Source organism: Mirounga angustirostris, unplaced genomic scaffold (genome assembly GCF_029215605.1).
Source record: "Mirounga angustirostris isolate CCGP_5_RB_7025 unplaced genomic scaffold, mMirAng1.0.hap1 SCAF_3, whole genome shotgun sequence".
NCBI lineage: Eukaryota > Metazoa > Chordata > Mammalia > Carnivora > Phocidae > Mirounga > Mirounga angustirostris.
In genome coordinates, this window is record NW_026991711.1 from 121,905,210 (window position 1) to 121,920,125 (window position 14,916).

A 14,916-nucleotide genomic window follows, 5' to 3' on the forward strand; every position below is an offset into this window, starting at 1 on the left:
TTAACCATTTTTAAGTATACTGTTCAGTGATAGTAAATACATTAACATTGTTGTGTACCCACCACCACTATCCATCTCCATAACTCTTCATCTTATAAAACTGAAACTCTATACCCATTAAACAATAACTGTCCATTCTCCCCTTCTCCCAGCCTCTAGCAACCACCAATATTTTCTATGTAAGAATTCTTTTTGATCAAGCAAGTAAGGGACTTTGGTTTTAGATTTCGTTGCTAATTTCAGTAAACATGTTGGTCATTAAATTGTACAAAGTCCTAGAGACCTTTTAAAGATTCTGAAAATAAGTTGCTATATGCAAAGAAAATATCAAGGACACTTGGAATTCTAAAAGTAGCTAATAACCTTAGTAACTATCACAGTATTATATAGCATTTTAAGTAGATAAAATACATACACTTGGCAATAGTTTTTGTATTTATATCATAGCTGGCTAGTTTTTGTTCTACTTTTAATGATAAAATAACCACTTTTTGATTTTTTCCTCAGACTAACTGGTGGATAGGAACCTCTCGATTTAATAAAAAATGAAGATCCTGCACTGATATATTATGACAAAGACATATATGCCCTTTTCCTCATCATAATTCTGCAATTATCAAGTCTACAATTTTAACACTACAAAAGTAACTTATAGCAAGGACCCTTATAGTGATAAGTAATAAATCTAATTACCATATCCTTTGAATAGATGTAATATAAATTTCATTGCTCACTTAAAAGTTCTAAAGTTAACAGCATAAACTTGAAGTTGAGTAATTAAGTAATCCTTATATAGACACTTATTAAAGTATTTATACATATTATCTTAAATCTACATCTATCATTTTGCCAATTAAAATTAGGACTTTAATTGCAATTAAGTAATTTAATTGCCAATTGAACAGCAAAATTGCTAAGTGACTAATTTTAATGCCTATTTTAATTACCAATCATGACTGGGGAGGGAGCTAATCAAGTTACATCAAGCAGTACCAGAGTAATGATGTGAAGGAAAAAAAAAAAAAGTAGAACAAACATTCAAGGCTACATGCTTTAAAAAAAGAAACATAAATTAAATAAATGCAAACACAATCTTATAAATGTATAAAAATACTGTATTTCAATATCTGAATACAGAACATGAAAGAGAACAAGATTAATTAAAGAAGCCCCTGTCAATCTTCAGTCAAAGTAAGGAAAACCAAGTCAAATTTTTATGTGGTATTTACATGGCACTCACACTCACCCAGATAAAAACAAAGCTGCATATAGCTGAGAATAAAAGACTGTTTCCTGTTTGGCTGGTTAAATATTTACAGATTGACAGTTTTTAAAGAATTCTTTAAAAATGAAATGCTATAAAAGAGGGAAACAAGTTTCCAATGCAGCAATGTAGATTCTAAATTTGAAAACCAAACAGGGCCAGTGCAGTGGGACTATATACTCTTTCCTGATGGCTCTCCTCCCCATCCCCAGTCACTTGAATGCAGAGTTCTATTAGAGGCCTAATGCCTATCCATAACTTGTCCCATGTTACCATGAGAAACACATCAATCTTCCCTATCTTACATATTCTAAAATGCATTCATGAGTAAAAAATAAGAAAGCAGCTAGGATTACATCACAATTAAAATTACATAGAGCATGGGGAATATACCCTGTCCTAAGAGTATTTCTTCATTTTCAGTTAAAATAAACATGCCAGCTCAAGATAAAGGCTGTAAACCAGCAGGCAACCAGAAACAGTGGTGAAAATCTTCTTGGCAATACAAATACATTTTCAAAAGTTTTCATTTCCAAACTAAATCTCAGATTAGCAATATGGAAGGGCAATATTGAAAGAGGGAGGTGAAGTTGAGAGCTCAAAAAATAGGAAGTGATTCCCTGGTAGACAATAACAATGCTAGTACTTTCCAGCTATAGGGATCGACTTGGCAGCCAGCCACTTCATTTAGAGTAACAATGGACATTCATCAAATCTTCGTTTAAAATAAAAGTCATGATGCAAGATACATATCGTTTTTATTACTGTATATGTACACCAAAAATATACATAGTTTATGTCTACAAAAGGGCCCGAAATTATTCATGAACTATATGTAATGTTATAACTTGAGAAAAAGCAAATAGTGCTGCTTAGGATTTTATTTACTAATGGACTTGAATTCTGAAATGAAGCACAGCAGGACTTTCAGCCTGGCTTTTGAAGGAGGAACACGTTAATAATCATGGGGCCTAACAAAAGGCTGCAATATCTGCTCATGACAATAACAGCTTTATAAGGCGAGTTCTGTGTGGCTGATTAAAGGACACACTCACTGCCTATTCAAAAGTCATGGAGATGGAGTCATTATTGACAAGCTCACTTCTGATCAGGGTTAAAACACATTGAGTACTGGTGAGAGAGAAAACCTTAGCCGTTAAAAGATTACCAAAAACAGCCCCCAGCAACGGTTGCCGTAACTCAGATATATAGCTTAATGTGTTCTGTATAAGATTTTCTGCTATATAAATACACAAAAGGTCTTATATTATTTGATAATAATTACCAACATGATCACACTAACCCAAGCACTAGGTAACACATCATCACCCATTTCAAGAGGAGGGGGGAAAAAAAAGAGAAATATTATCCTGTGATTTCAAAATAATTCTGAAAGGACATGATCTATAGACAAACTTCCAGAATGTTAACTTTCTGAAACTTGACATGACTGAAAATATGTACTTGTTTAGATTGTTTAGGTCTGTTTTGTATATTTTGTTAGTCCTATCAGTTCACATGAATTAATGTGGTTTACACATTGTTGGAAGCAAAATCTTTTAAACGATAGTACATCCATAGCTTTCAGATATCACTTAATAGGTAACAATAAAAACTTTTTTTTCATAAGTTATTTACTTTTTTTTTACCCTTATTTTTTGTTTACCAGTGTTGCCTCTCCGCATTAGTGGAAGAAAAAGGAGGGATACACTAAGAGACAACCATGTGTATAACCTGAAATTAGAGGCAATCAACCATTTTATTAGTCACCGATATTTAAAGTAAGACCTGTGAAATATTACAGAAACATTCCACTGGGATCTAAACAGTGACTTCAGTATGCTGTCATTAACATATTGGGGGGAGAAAAACAAATGACCAGTACCACCACATGGATGATCCAAGTACACACATGGTGTGTGTGTGGGGGGGGGGGGGGAGTGTTGTGTATAGAATTGTTTGGCTCCTTATATTTCTTATATTTCATATTTCTGAGGACTGTTTCCTATAAGTTACTTTCTTACATTTAAGAATAAAGTTTATTTTAAAAAAAGAATTTCAAATAGTTAATGGGCTTAGGAGTTATATAGAAACAACTCACAGAACACATATTTCTTATAGGAGTACTTTAATTTTCTGGATCCCAAAGTATGGTGTTCCTAAATATTACTAATTCTTAAGTAACTAGCATTGGAAATCATATTTTCCATTTCTCCATAGTCTCATTAATTAGTATTTGGTTGGCTGACTGGCAATTTCTAAGACAACAGTTTTGCTAAACTTTAAAAACTTTGTATCGTTCTTCTGAACGGGGGGGGAGGAGGAAAGCAATACAGAAACCAGATTTTACAGCCAGAATGATTTGACAGGGCCCCTCAAACCACAAATAGATGTTACAGAATTTGAAATGTAGCTCTGTAGCTCAATTTATACCACAGAAACTGAGATGCTATCTCCCTGTTGTTATAACGTATCAGGTCAAGGGATATAAATTGTACCAGGTAATTCATTTTGCCGTTCGGAGAGTCATTAAGTTCCTCCCAGAATATATGTGATTGATATCCCTGAAGGTGAAAGGCTAAAGGAACCATATGGCAACATGTTGCATTCCGTATGCTATCTGCCCATCCGTGCTTAAGCTGCCATTAGCAACATCTGTACCTTACGGAAATCCAGCTGCGCCGACGAGGGCTGACGGAATTGTACTGGGGCGGGGGGGGGGGGGGGGGGGAATCTAGCTTAGCGCCATTAACTTGAGACTTAGAGTCTATCTACCAGGACGGATGGAAGCTTTCACAATTACACGAGACGACACAAATGCTTTATTAAAGTTTAATTTTGAACTCCCAATTAGCGAAACTGCATTACAAATCGATTGCAATTTCCTAGAAGGCACAGCAAGTTTTCTGCCTGCCTGCCACGTGCGAGAGGCTCCAGAGCAAGCTTTCCCAGCTCCGGGCAGCTGAGAGGGGCTGGTTCAGAGCCGGTCTCCGCATCCCAGGAAGTCCCTAAAAGCCCCGCCAGCCCCTCCTTCCGCAGGGTGGGGCGTACCAGGCCAGAACCCGCAGGGAGGGGCGGGGGGAGTCCTCTCTCATCTTGTTCTCTCGGGAGGAGCCTCAGCTAGTCAGTCACGCCGAAGTTTCTCTTTTCGCTCTTGGCGTTACACCCCAGATCGGCTTCGTGCGCTCGGCCAGCGGGGCGGAGGAGCCGGGAGACCACAGTCCCGGCGGGGCCGCCCGGCGCTCGCACCCACCCCTGCTCCCCTCCCCCCACCCACACAAAGCCCCGCTCCAGGTCCAGGATACGTTACCTGCCCGGCGCTCCCGGCCCCTCGGTGACCGCATCCCCCGCTGGCGCGCCTTGTGCGGGTCCCGCTCCCCGGGACGCACACAGTGGCCGCCCCGGGCCGGCTAAATCCCCCTCTCTCGTCATGTTGGGGGGAGAGGGGGGAACGGGGGCAGTGGAAGCGGGGAGGCTGGGCCCAGCGAAACTTACTGGTAAAATTAAAAAAAAAAAAAAGGTAGAAGCTGCTGGTTTGGGAGGGGGGGTGCTGTCCCGGCCAAGGGCAGAAGAGGCCGGTTACCTTTCGGAGGGTCGAGGGCCGGAGGGAGGGGGTCAGGGAGCGGCCGCCTGCCCCCCTCCCCCGACCCCCAGCGGCGGCGGCAGCTGCACACACAGAAGCCCATTGTCGCCGGCGCCCGGCGCGCAGCCCCGCGGACTCGGCCCCGCGGCCAAGCGCGTCAGCGGCCCCGTCAGCCGGGCCGGGCTCCGTGACGCGCGCGCAGCCAGCTCTATAAATAACCCGCCGCCGCCGGGCGGCTCGGGCGGCTTTCCAGTGACGCCGGGCAGGGCGCGGGAGGAGGAGGGCGCGCGGAAACAATAAAGCCGCCCGCCCGCCCGCCCCCCCGGCCTCCCTCCGCCCTCCCCCGGCCGCCGCGGGCCCTTCCCGCCGCGCTCGGCTTTCCCCGCCCCGGCCCGCCCTGTTCCGAGCGCCGCTCGCGGGTGGGAAGGGCCGAGGCGAGCCCGGCCCCCGAGTTTAGTGAAGGGGTCGCTGTGTTACTTACTCCCGGCCCGGTTTCTACCTCTGGAGGCTTTCTCCGCTCTCCCACACCCGTTCTAGTACAGGTAGGATGTTTGTGGTGGCAAATCCTCGGTTCAAGACCAAACAAAAACCTTCCATCTTAAGTGTTCTGATGTAGCATATTTTAAAGTATACGCGTGTGTTCGCATCTCCTAGAGTTCCGCCTACATCCTTCTCTATATATGGATCATCATGTCCTTCCTTTCTTCAGACTCCACCAGGATTATTTGTTTAGGTTTTTTGTGGAGCCAGGGCTGTATTACTGTTTGAATTTGGGAAGTTGTATAAAGGGTGCCCAGTAAGAAACAGCAGTGGCCCTGGCTTTCAGGACTCATGCTCTCAGTCTCAGAGCATTTTGCATATACCTTTTTGGCCTTGAACCCCGCACAGGTCTTGAACGTGGCACATTTGAATTTTCCAAAACTCTACCATAGTTCAACGTTTTGGAGTTTCAGCAAGGCTTACACTTAAAAGGGGCTTTCTTGATAGGTACAATTTTTTGTAGGGACTTCCTGTTCAAGCTTTCATACTTAGGCCAGGCTTTCCCACACCGCAACACTCCTCCTACCCATTAAGGTGTTCCTATACAGCAGAAGGTAGTCTGTTTTCTTGTAACTATCAATTAATGAACTAGTAAGACAGTATCTCTTCCTTAGCAAAATGTCTCAGAAAAATGAACAAATTTTCTGGGACGCTGATACATAATTTACAGACGGAAATAAAGTTTTTAAGTGCCCTGGCATGGGTAGAGCATTAAAAGGGCTAAGGAAATGGTTGTTGATTCACAATCAAGACAAAATGAGGTAGTGAAGGGGTTCACTCTGCTGGGAGTTGGAAGACTAGGAAATTTGGGTTTTAATTAGGTCCTGTTTGTGCCACCTTGCGGAAATTACAGCCTCGCCCTCTGCCTCAGTTTCCTTATCTTCCAAATGGAGAAATTATGGCTTCTAAGATCGTTTCAACACTAACATTCTAGGATGCTAAAGGGCATAATTGTGTTCAGGTACATAAAGTTAGTAATATGAGTACCTGTGTCTCATGGGAAAAGAATAACCAAATATACAATAATTTGGTCTTCTGACAATTTTTTACTTTGTACATTTTTCAAAAAGAAAACATATTAGGGCCACTTCAGAAAAAGAATGAATTCAACTATATCATTTAAACTATCTTAAAAGGAAAAAATAGTTGTCACTATATGCTTCATTTACATGACAGCAGACATAATTACAGTCTGATGATGTCTTAGGGCCTTTCCAACACCATGATCTCTCACCCGAGTGAATGAATTATGAGTAGCAAAATGTACTAGGATCACTTTTCTCCAACTTTGCCCCCAAATCTAGCTTATATAGTTTTCAGGAGGAGGTTTTCAGTTGAAAGACATGGAATTATCAGTGGATGGTGTTTATGAGACAGGCAAAGACTCCTGATTGACCCTCATCATTGTCAGAATCTGCCTTAATCTTCTGTCTCCATGTTGGTGAAGACAGGAAACATAAAAAAGGCAGAAACAAGTTTAGAGCCAAAACATTTGCTTCACATAGACACCATCAAAGTGTGATCACAACTAAAAGTTAACCAGTATTTTCCCGGTTCCAAAAGCACATCTGTCTCTCCTTCCCGTAAAATGTTTCATATCTCTAATTTAATTTTGTCTTGAAATTCTTTCTCCTGCAGCTTACAAAGAGGTATTTTTCTTTCACTACGACTTTCCTAAAACTTTCAGCTTCTCACATAGTTTTAAATTAAAGCTCTTTTGCTTCTTTCTTATCCTTTTTTAATGTGATAAGTTCCATTCTCCATTATCCTTACCCTTAAAAATTTAACAGGATGAGAATTAGGCTAAAACTGAAACATGTCCAAATTGTATGAGGTGGAGAGGTGCAGGAGCTTAGCTCTGGAACCCAGGAGAAATACAGTGAAACAACCAGTTTCCGTAAAACAAAAGGAAAAACAAAAACAAAAACAAAAACAAAAACCCCAAAACAACCACATTGAAATTTGTGAAATAGGAGACTGGAAATATGGAATATCTTTCACTGGATCTCCTTGATAGCATAAAGCTTGTTACAATTTTTTAAACATAGCGGATATTTTAGAATATGGACATTTCTCAATATTTCTGACGTTTCTCTCTACCTGAGGTTAAATCCTTTTAAAAGACTCCTCACAGTAACAGTATTGAAGAATTTATTAAAGAAACTTCTGTGACTCTTGCCTATTACTCAGTTAATCCTGCTCTCTATTTAGAGAGCGGTGCCAGCCAGGTTGAGGCTTCAAAAGAAGGAGCACAAATATTTGCCATATCCTATGCAGTATAGTTTTGGTGATAGAATTCATTTCAGAAAATATCATTGAAGTTATAGTATAAGCAAATCTCAGCAACTTTCAAATGGATAAATAGAAGGTTAGCAAGAAAAGTGATGAGGGATTCTCAGCATTCCAAATGAAAGGAAAGGAACAACGAAGGTTATAGACCTAGGAGTTTTCTGCATTTAAAAGACCAAAAAATAAGGCAGGCTGTGTTCTTATAAAAAACTTTTTTTAAAAAACTTGAGCAAAATCAATAGGAATCCCAACATAATTTAAAATATGCACACACATACATAGCCAGCCCTTCTGACAAGGTTGTCCTGATTTTATCTTTTATTTTTTAGACTGAGCAGGGGGGAAGGGGCAGAGAGAGGGAGTGCGGAGCCTGATGCAGGGCTCTATCTCACAACCCTGAGATCACAACCTGAGACAAAAATCAAGAGTCAGAGGCTTAACCGACTGAGCCACCCAGGCACCCCAGGTTGTCCTGATTTTAATGGTTCACCCCCAAGTGCACAGACTTTGGTAACTCGCTGATGGGGATCCATTGCAAACAACTTTTTTCTTTCAGTATAAATTACAACATCAAACCAGGATTTGTGAACAGTGAGTTTTAACAAATTCCTTGTGAGGGTTCAGGGTCCTAGGCTTTATTGCCCTTGGATCCATTCCTGGTTTTTTCAAACCTTTCTCTGGTCTTTAGCACAGGGGGGCTGATCCAGCCAGCTGTGGTTTCCCTCCCTTTCTTAGGAGCTGCCTGCCAGCTGGGTGTGACCAGTGGAAAGCCAGAGCAGGAGGATGTCCCACCCTGCCCCCCAAGCTCTAATTCCTGCCAAGTGCCCCAGGACCTCTGACCCTAGGCTCCAGTAATACTGCCTTTTCCTTTTCCTTTTCCTTTTATTCCCCCAGCATTTGGGTTGTAGTGGCTTTATCCTGTTGAAAAATCACTCTCCTCTTTTTCTCAGCCCTTCTGTCACCTGTTTTACAAATTACTTCAATTAAATTCTCCCTGTGTTGAGTACTCAGAGCAGTTTCTGTTTTCCAGGTTGGAGCCTGACTACATACATCCTCTTGAAAGGCACTATTGGCTGACATACATGGAAAATCTATTATTCCTTGATTTTATTTTGCTAGAAATTATTATTTTTTAAATGTTTTTTTTTTTTTTTTTCTTGAGAGAGAGCACAAATGGGAGTGGGGAGGGGCAGAGGGAGAGGGAGAATTGGACTCCTCACTGATCAGGGAGTCTAATGTGGGGCTGGATCCCAGGGTCCTGAGATCATGACCTGAGCTGAAGGCAAACGCTTAACCAACTGAGCCACCCAGGCACCCCTAGGAATTATTTTTTTATTGTGTTATTTAGAAGTGCTAATAAAGGATTCAGTCCTCAGAAAAATTTTTTAAAATTTCTTAAAATTTTGTTTTAAAATTTTTTACTGTTCATTAGTCAGAACAGGGCTAATACTTAGCTGAGCCTGATACATAAATTCCATGCTAAGAAGAAGGGTAGCGTATAATACCTATTAAGGTTTAATTTACGTCACATATCTTCTATAAGGCCCACTCATTCACCAGCTTTTCAGTGGTATCTCCGTCCCCTTGTATTTTAGAGAGAGAGAGAGAGAGAATATGAAAGAGAGAGAAGAAAGAAAGAAAGAAAAAAGCTTTCTGTATTATTAATTTGAAATATCATATATGTGGATCCTTGGAGAGATAATATTTCAAGATCTAAATTAACTCTACATTTTTTTTCCTCCCTGTATTTTCCACTACTGCTGCTCTTCTCCCTCCCCACCCCTGTAAGCAGGTCTCCTTCTGGCTGTTCATTGTTCATAGCTAGGAAGAGGCCAAAGGAAGGGCAAACAAAAGTGATCTATAAGTATTTTTGGCTTTGTTTTATAAAATCCTGAAATTTCAAGGGGAAAAAATTCCAGGACACTGCCTAAGTATCTTGAAAAAGCTTCAAAAGGGAAAGGATTTCCTTGAAACTGGAAGAAGGATTTTCCTGGGCACATACAAGGGGAGAGAGAAACAGAGAATGATCAGCATTTCCTGAGGAGAAACACGGAACTGGGAGCTGATACTGGAGGAGTCGCCCAAGAAGAGAACCAGGAGTTGGCAGAGAAGTCTATAAGGTCATGCTTCTAGCATCCAGGTGCATCATGGAAGAGGAATCATTGCGCAAATGCCACTAGACTCACTCATCTGTACCAGGAATTATACTAGTTCTTCTTTCCATTGACCATTAACACCCAGGTAGCCACAGTGAATGGTCAGGACTTGTGTGGGAGCCACCAGGAAGCATCTCTCTCTTTTTTTTTTGTTCTCTGCACTTCAACATGGAGAGATGTAAACTGCCACCACACATCAAGAGTCTGCTGGAGGATAGAGCCAACACAGACAAAGTGGATCCAAGAGATGAAGAAGGAAAAATTGGGTGCTGAAGACATTTGAGCCTGGATCAAGCTATTCTTGGAGCTAAACCTATCATCAGATTCTCAAGTTATGTGAGTAAATCAGTTCTCTTTTAGCCAAAGTCAGTTAGGATTGAATTTTCTGTCAATTGCATTGGAAAGAGTCCTAACTGATACACTTGTCCCTAATACCTTTTTAAGGCCTTAGTGCTGGGACATAATAAGTACAGAACTTACCCGATGACTAAGAGTGGATGCATACCATATGATACCAATTTATTCTGCTACTGCTACTGGGCAGAACAAGGGGGAACTTAGTATTATCACATAGGAAGTGGCATGTCAAAATCAAGTGAGAGTGCCCATTGTTGATTAAACTTCCAGGGAGGATGAAACTCTTCTTGCCCCAGAGATGTTAAACCTTTCCATCAGCACAACATAGAATTCAATGGTCAAAGCAGGAGACATGAAACATAATAGCCTTTGGTCCCTGTATATCTCCCATCTCTTTATTGCTATACCCTACCTCTAACATCTAGTCCTAGCCAACTAAAAATAGTTCCCCAAATTGTCCATGCTCCTTCATGTATTAGTAACTTTGCACAAATTCTTTCCTCAGGCTGGAAGGGACTTCTCATACTATCTACCCTTCAAGATTCAGCTTGTATGCCCTAGCCTCTGTGAAATTTTACTTGATACCAACACTGCCCTGCTCCTCACGCTTTCTGCCCCCACACTCTGAAATTGATCACTTACTGTGTCACATTCTGTACATCCTTCTATTGTGACTTATACGCAGTTGCTTATTTCTCTCTCTCCCCTACTGGATTGAGTTCCATGAGGGCAGGCATTCTCTCTAATTCTTCTTGGAATTTTTAGGGACCTGATCATTAAACTATCAACAGTTCTTTTGTGAATAGTGGAAATAATTGACTACATGAAATGAATGAATGTAGAAAGAGTTGTACATTTTTATAGCTGGGACCTTAGAGTTCACTTAATCCTTGTGATCAAAATATTTGTCACAATAATGGGAATTGCAAAGTTATAAATTCTAAGAGAATGGAATGTTAAATTTCATTTGGACTCATTATATGATAGCATTCTTTATTTTATTTTTGCATAAATATAGCAATATATTGCAAAGTTTGAGAATTCTTGTTCTTTAAATTTGGCTACCTTTCTTCTCTCTTTTAAATTTAAGATTTTTCCATTCTCTTTAAGTGTTTTACTTCCTATGCATATCTGTTTGCTCCTCAGACCTACACAATATTTGTGATTAGATAATATTTTATTATAGCCAAGAATGAAAACATCAGTTCAAATAGCACATGAAATCAGATACTTAACAGAGCCAAGCTAATTATGGTTGGAAAAAGACCCTCCACCCACTTTATACAAATACACGCACACACACACACACATGCACACACATTCATATCCATACTCTTTAATAATATCATGATTTCAACATCTTTGTGTAGGAAGGGAGTTGCTGTCACTTGAAAAGGTTACAGTAATGCATCCTGTTTCTTATAGACCTATAGGAATCTGGGCATGGTTAGAAGCAGGAGGATGAACGAAGTGGGAATTGACATAACTCTGCATAAAAATATAGCCAGTTATCTCCATTTAGGGTAGACTCAGTACACATTATATTTGGGGAAATGTTTCTTTTTTTAATGTGAATTGTCTTTGATAATTATTATTTGCCCTTGGGGGATATGTTTGTGTAGAATCCAATAGATGATCAAGAAGAATGAGGTGGCAAATCTTCACTGCTACAGATAGGCAGAAATTGAAATGCAAACGCTCCAGAGGCTATGCTATTAGAGACCTGTGTTACTTGACTCAGCCTTTGGGAAAAGTATTGCTGCAAATAATATCCTGTGGGTTGCACTGGTTGGGAAAGAGGGATGAACCCTCCATGAGATTAAACTACCATGAATAGGGTATAAGGCAGTGAAGATATATAATTGTAGAGCAATGAAGGAAGGTGCAGTCCAAGATAAAAGTGAACAACAGTGGACCTTGAGACAAGGAGCGAGGCTAGGAATCAGGGTATGCTCTTAGGGATCTCTATGTAAATATTTTACATTAAGTTCTTTATTGCTCTTATCCTCTGAACTATTGGGAAGTTTTATTTTGTGAACAGTTTTTAACCTTTCTGTTGTAATTCTCTTCATTTGTTTCTAACCTTTAGTTGTTCTTAACACCTGTACGGACTAGGGTGGTGGTCTGTGGGACAATCAAGGAAAAGAACAACATCAGCAAGTATAACCTTCTGTATATCGCACCTCCCCAAGGCCATTGTGTTGTGGTCCCATCCTCTGAACTATTGGGAAGTTTTATTTTGTGAACAGTTTTTAACCTTTCTGTTGTAATTCTCTTCATTTGTTTCTAACCTTTAGTTGTTCTTAACACCTGTACGGACTAGGGTGGTGGTGTGTGGGACAATCAAGGAAAAGAACAACATCAGCAAGTATAACCTTCTGTACGTCGCACCTCCCCAAGGCCATTGTGTTGTGGTCCCAACTTTTGGCAGTAGCAGGGAAATGAGTAATGGTCTGAGAAAGAGCATGGATAACAAGGCTTCTGAAAGGGCTGTGGAAGAGCAGATGACTCAGGAGCAGACATGGGGGTGAGAGCTGGGGGGCAGGGTGTTGGGAGCTGGGACCCTTCTTTGTCAAAGGAATCAGAGCTTCTTGTCCCTTCTACCTTTAAATACTGCATTGCCATGCCTCCCCTACTCTTCTCAAATCTGGCGATTTCTTCCCTCTTGCTTCAGCTTTCATCATTTTTTACCTGGATTTTGGCGACAGCCGCCTACGTTGTCTCCTGTCGCCAGTTGCTACCTTGCTCTGGTCTGGTTCTCCTAGCACCACCCTGGCCGTCTTTCTAAAGAGTGCTGGCCCATGACCAGTGCTCTGCCAGAACCTCCCATAAAAAATCTTCCTTTCCTTCTTTCTGCCTGTTCATTGTCCTCAGGATTTCTTTTGAAAAGTTGCACCATTCCTTTGGCAACTTAGGTTTTCAAAGCTAATAGATAGTCATTTGGTTAAGAGGTGCCATTAAGGGGCGCCTGGGTGGCTCAGTCCGTTAAGCGACTGCCTTCGGCTCAGGTCATGATCCTGGAGTCCCGGGATCAAGTCCCACATCGGGCTCCTTGCTCAGCGAAGAGTCTGCTTCTCCCTCTGACCCTCCCCCCTCTCATGAGCTCTCTCTCTCTCTCATTCTGTCTCAAATAAATAAATAAAATCTTTAAAAAAAAAAAGAGGTGCCATTAAAGTCACTTGCCATGCTAAACCGATTCCATTTTTAATTTACCCATTTAAAGATTACGCAAATTTTCAATATTGAGACAGATGGCACCACAGTAGAAGCAGTGATGTCCTTGAAAATCTATTTTGTTTAGGAAAGTAAATGTTCACAAAATGATCAAAAGGCTTGTGAGATATGCTTCTTTAACAATTCTATAATTTCATCAAATATTTCTGGTCATAGATGAATCTGGGTGGAGAGAGATGGTAATGAGATGGAGACAATGGTGGGGTCAGTGAACACAGATTTTCGATACAAATGGATTAATGCTTGGGCACGGCCCTTCACCTCTGCACCTCATCTTTATCATGTTCCATCAGGGGCTTAAGAGCACACACGACCCACTTAATTTCCTGAAAATTAGTTATTTATAGCATTTTAAAAAGTCTTCTGTGAAGTTAAGTTCATGCCTGAATTTTTTAATGTGCATAATGATTTTGTAAACACATGCAAGAGAAAGGGAGAGTCAGAAAATATGCCCCTTTATGCATCCCAGTAAGTCATGCCATTGAAAAGGGGCCCAGACACAGCTTTGAAATCCAGTCTGGAGTTCCATTTATCCCTCTCTTTTCATATGCCTTGTCTGTCATGATGGAATGGATAGCATAAAGCTGGTATATAGTCTTGTCCTCATCTGTTTTGCAGAGAAGTACACCACTGACGTCTTTATACATGTCATTAATATAAAATTTCTCCTGTATCAACAATGATGTTATAATACATTCAACTTTGGTATTTAGTTTATATGCCTTAAATTCAAAAGCTCTTCACCCACTGCTGCCCACGTATGCTGACAACTGTTCTGATCCCAGCAGGAGTAACAGATTTTATTTCTTAAGCATTGCAGAACTACAACCAGAGTGTTATTATTAGATGAAAGATCTCATACTGGCTTTGCGATAGAGAAAAAAGAAAGAATCGAGATGAAAATAACCTAGGTTATTTAAAAATGCCCCACATTTTCAAAAATTGTAATTCAATTTGGTTTTCAAAGGTAACATATTCACATAGATCAAAATTCAAAAGGTACGAAATTGTATACAGAGAATAATTTCTGTCATATCCCTGTTCTCCTGCCATCCAGTTCTTCCAGGCTAAACTGATTTATAAAATGTTTGTATTTTCTCCCAGAGATAATCTACGCATATACAAGCAAATGTGAACACACATATGCATGTTTCTTGTTTATTTTCCCTTAACAACTTACTTTGGAGATGGTTTTGTATCAGTACATATAAGGCTTTTAAATAATTTTTTTCTGGTTGCATACTATTTCGTTCTGGGAATATACATGTATTATTTTACCAATGCCAGGTAAATGGATATTTAAGTGGTTTCCAATCTTTTGCTAGATATCCCTATAAGATATCCCTATACCTACATCATTTTGCCTATGGACAGGTATTTCTTTTTTTTTTATTTTTTTTCTAAAGATTTTATTTATTTATTTGAGAGAGAGAACGAGATAGAGAGAGCATGAGAGTGGGGAGGGTCAGGGGGAGAAGCAGACTCCCTGCTGA

At 40.4% G+C, this 14,916-nt stretch overlaps 1 long non-coding RNA gene across 1 annotated transcript in view; it reads left to right on the forward strand.

The window, feature by feature from the left end:
• The first annotated feature begins 4,258 nt into the window (after positions 1-4,258).
• Positions 4,259-14,916, forward strand: part of LOC135363881 (uncharacterized) — a 32,204-nt gene continuing 21,546 nt past the window's right edge. Inside the window, exons 1-2 of the long non-coding RNA XR_010410155.1 lie at positions 4,259-5,389; positions 9,469-10,168. This is a non-coding gene — a long non-coding RNA (uncharacterized LOC135363881). The remainder of the gene's footprint in view (positions 5,390-9,468; positions 10,169-14,916) is intronic.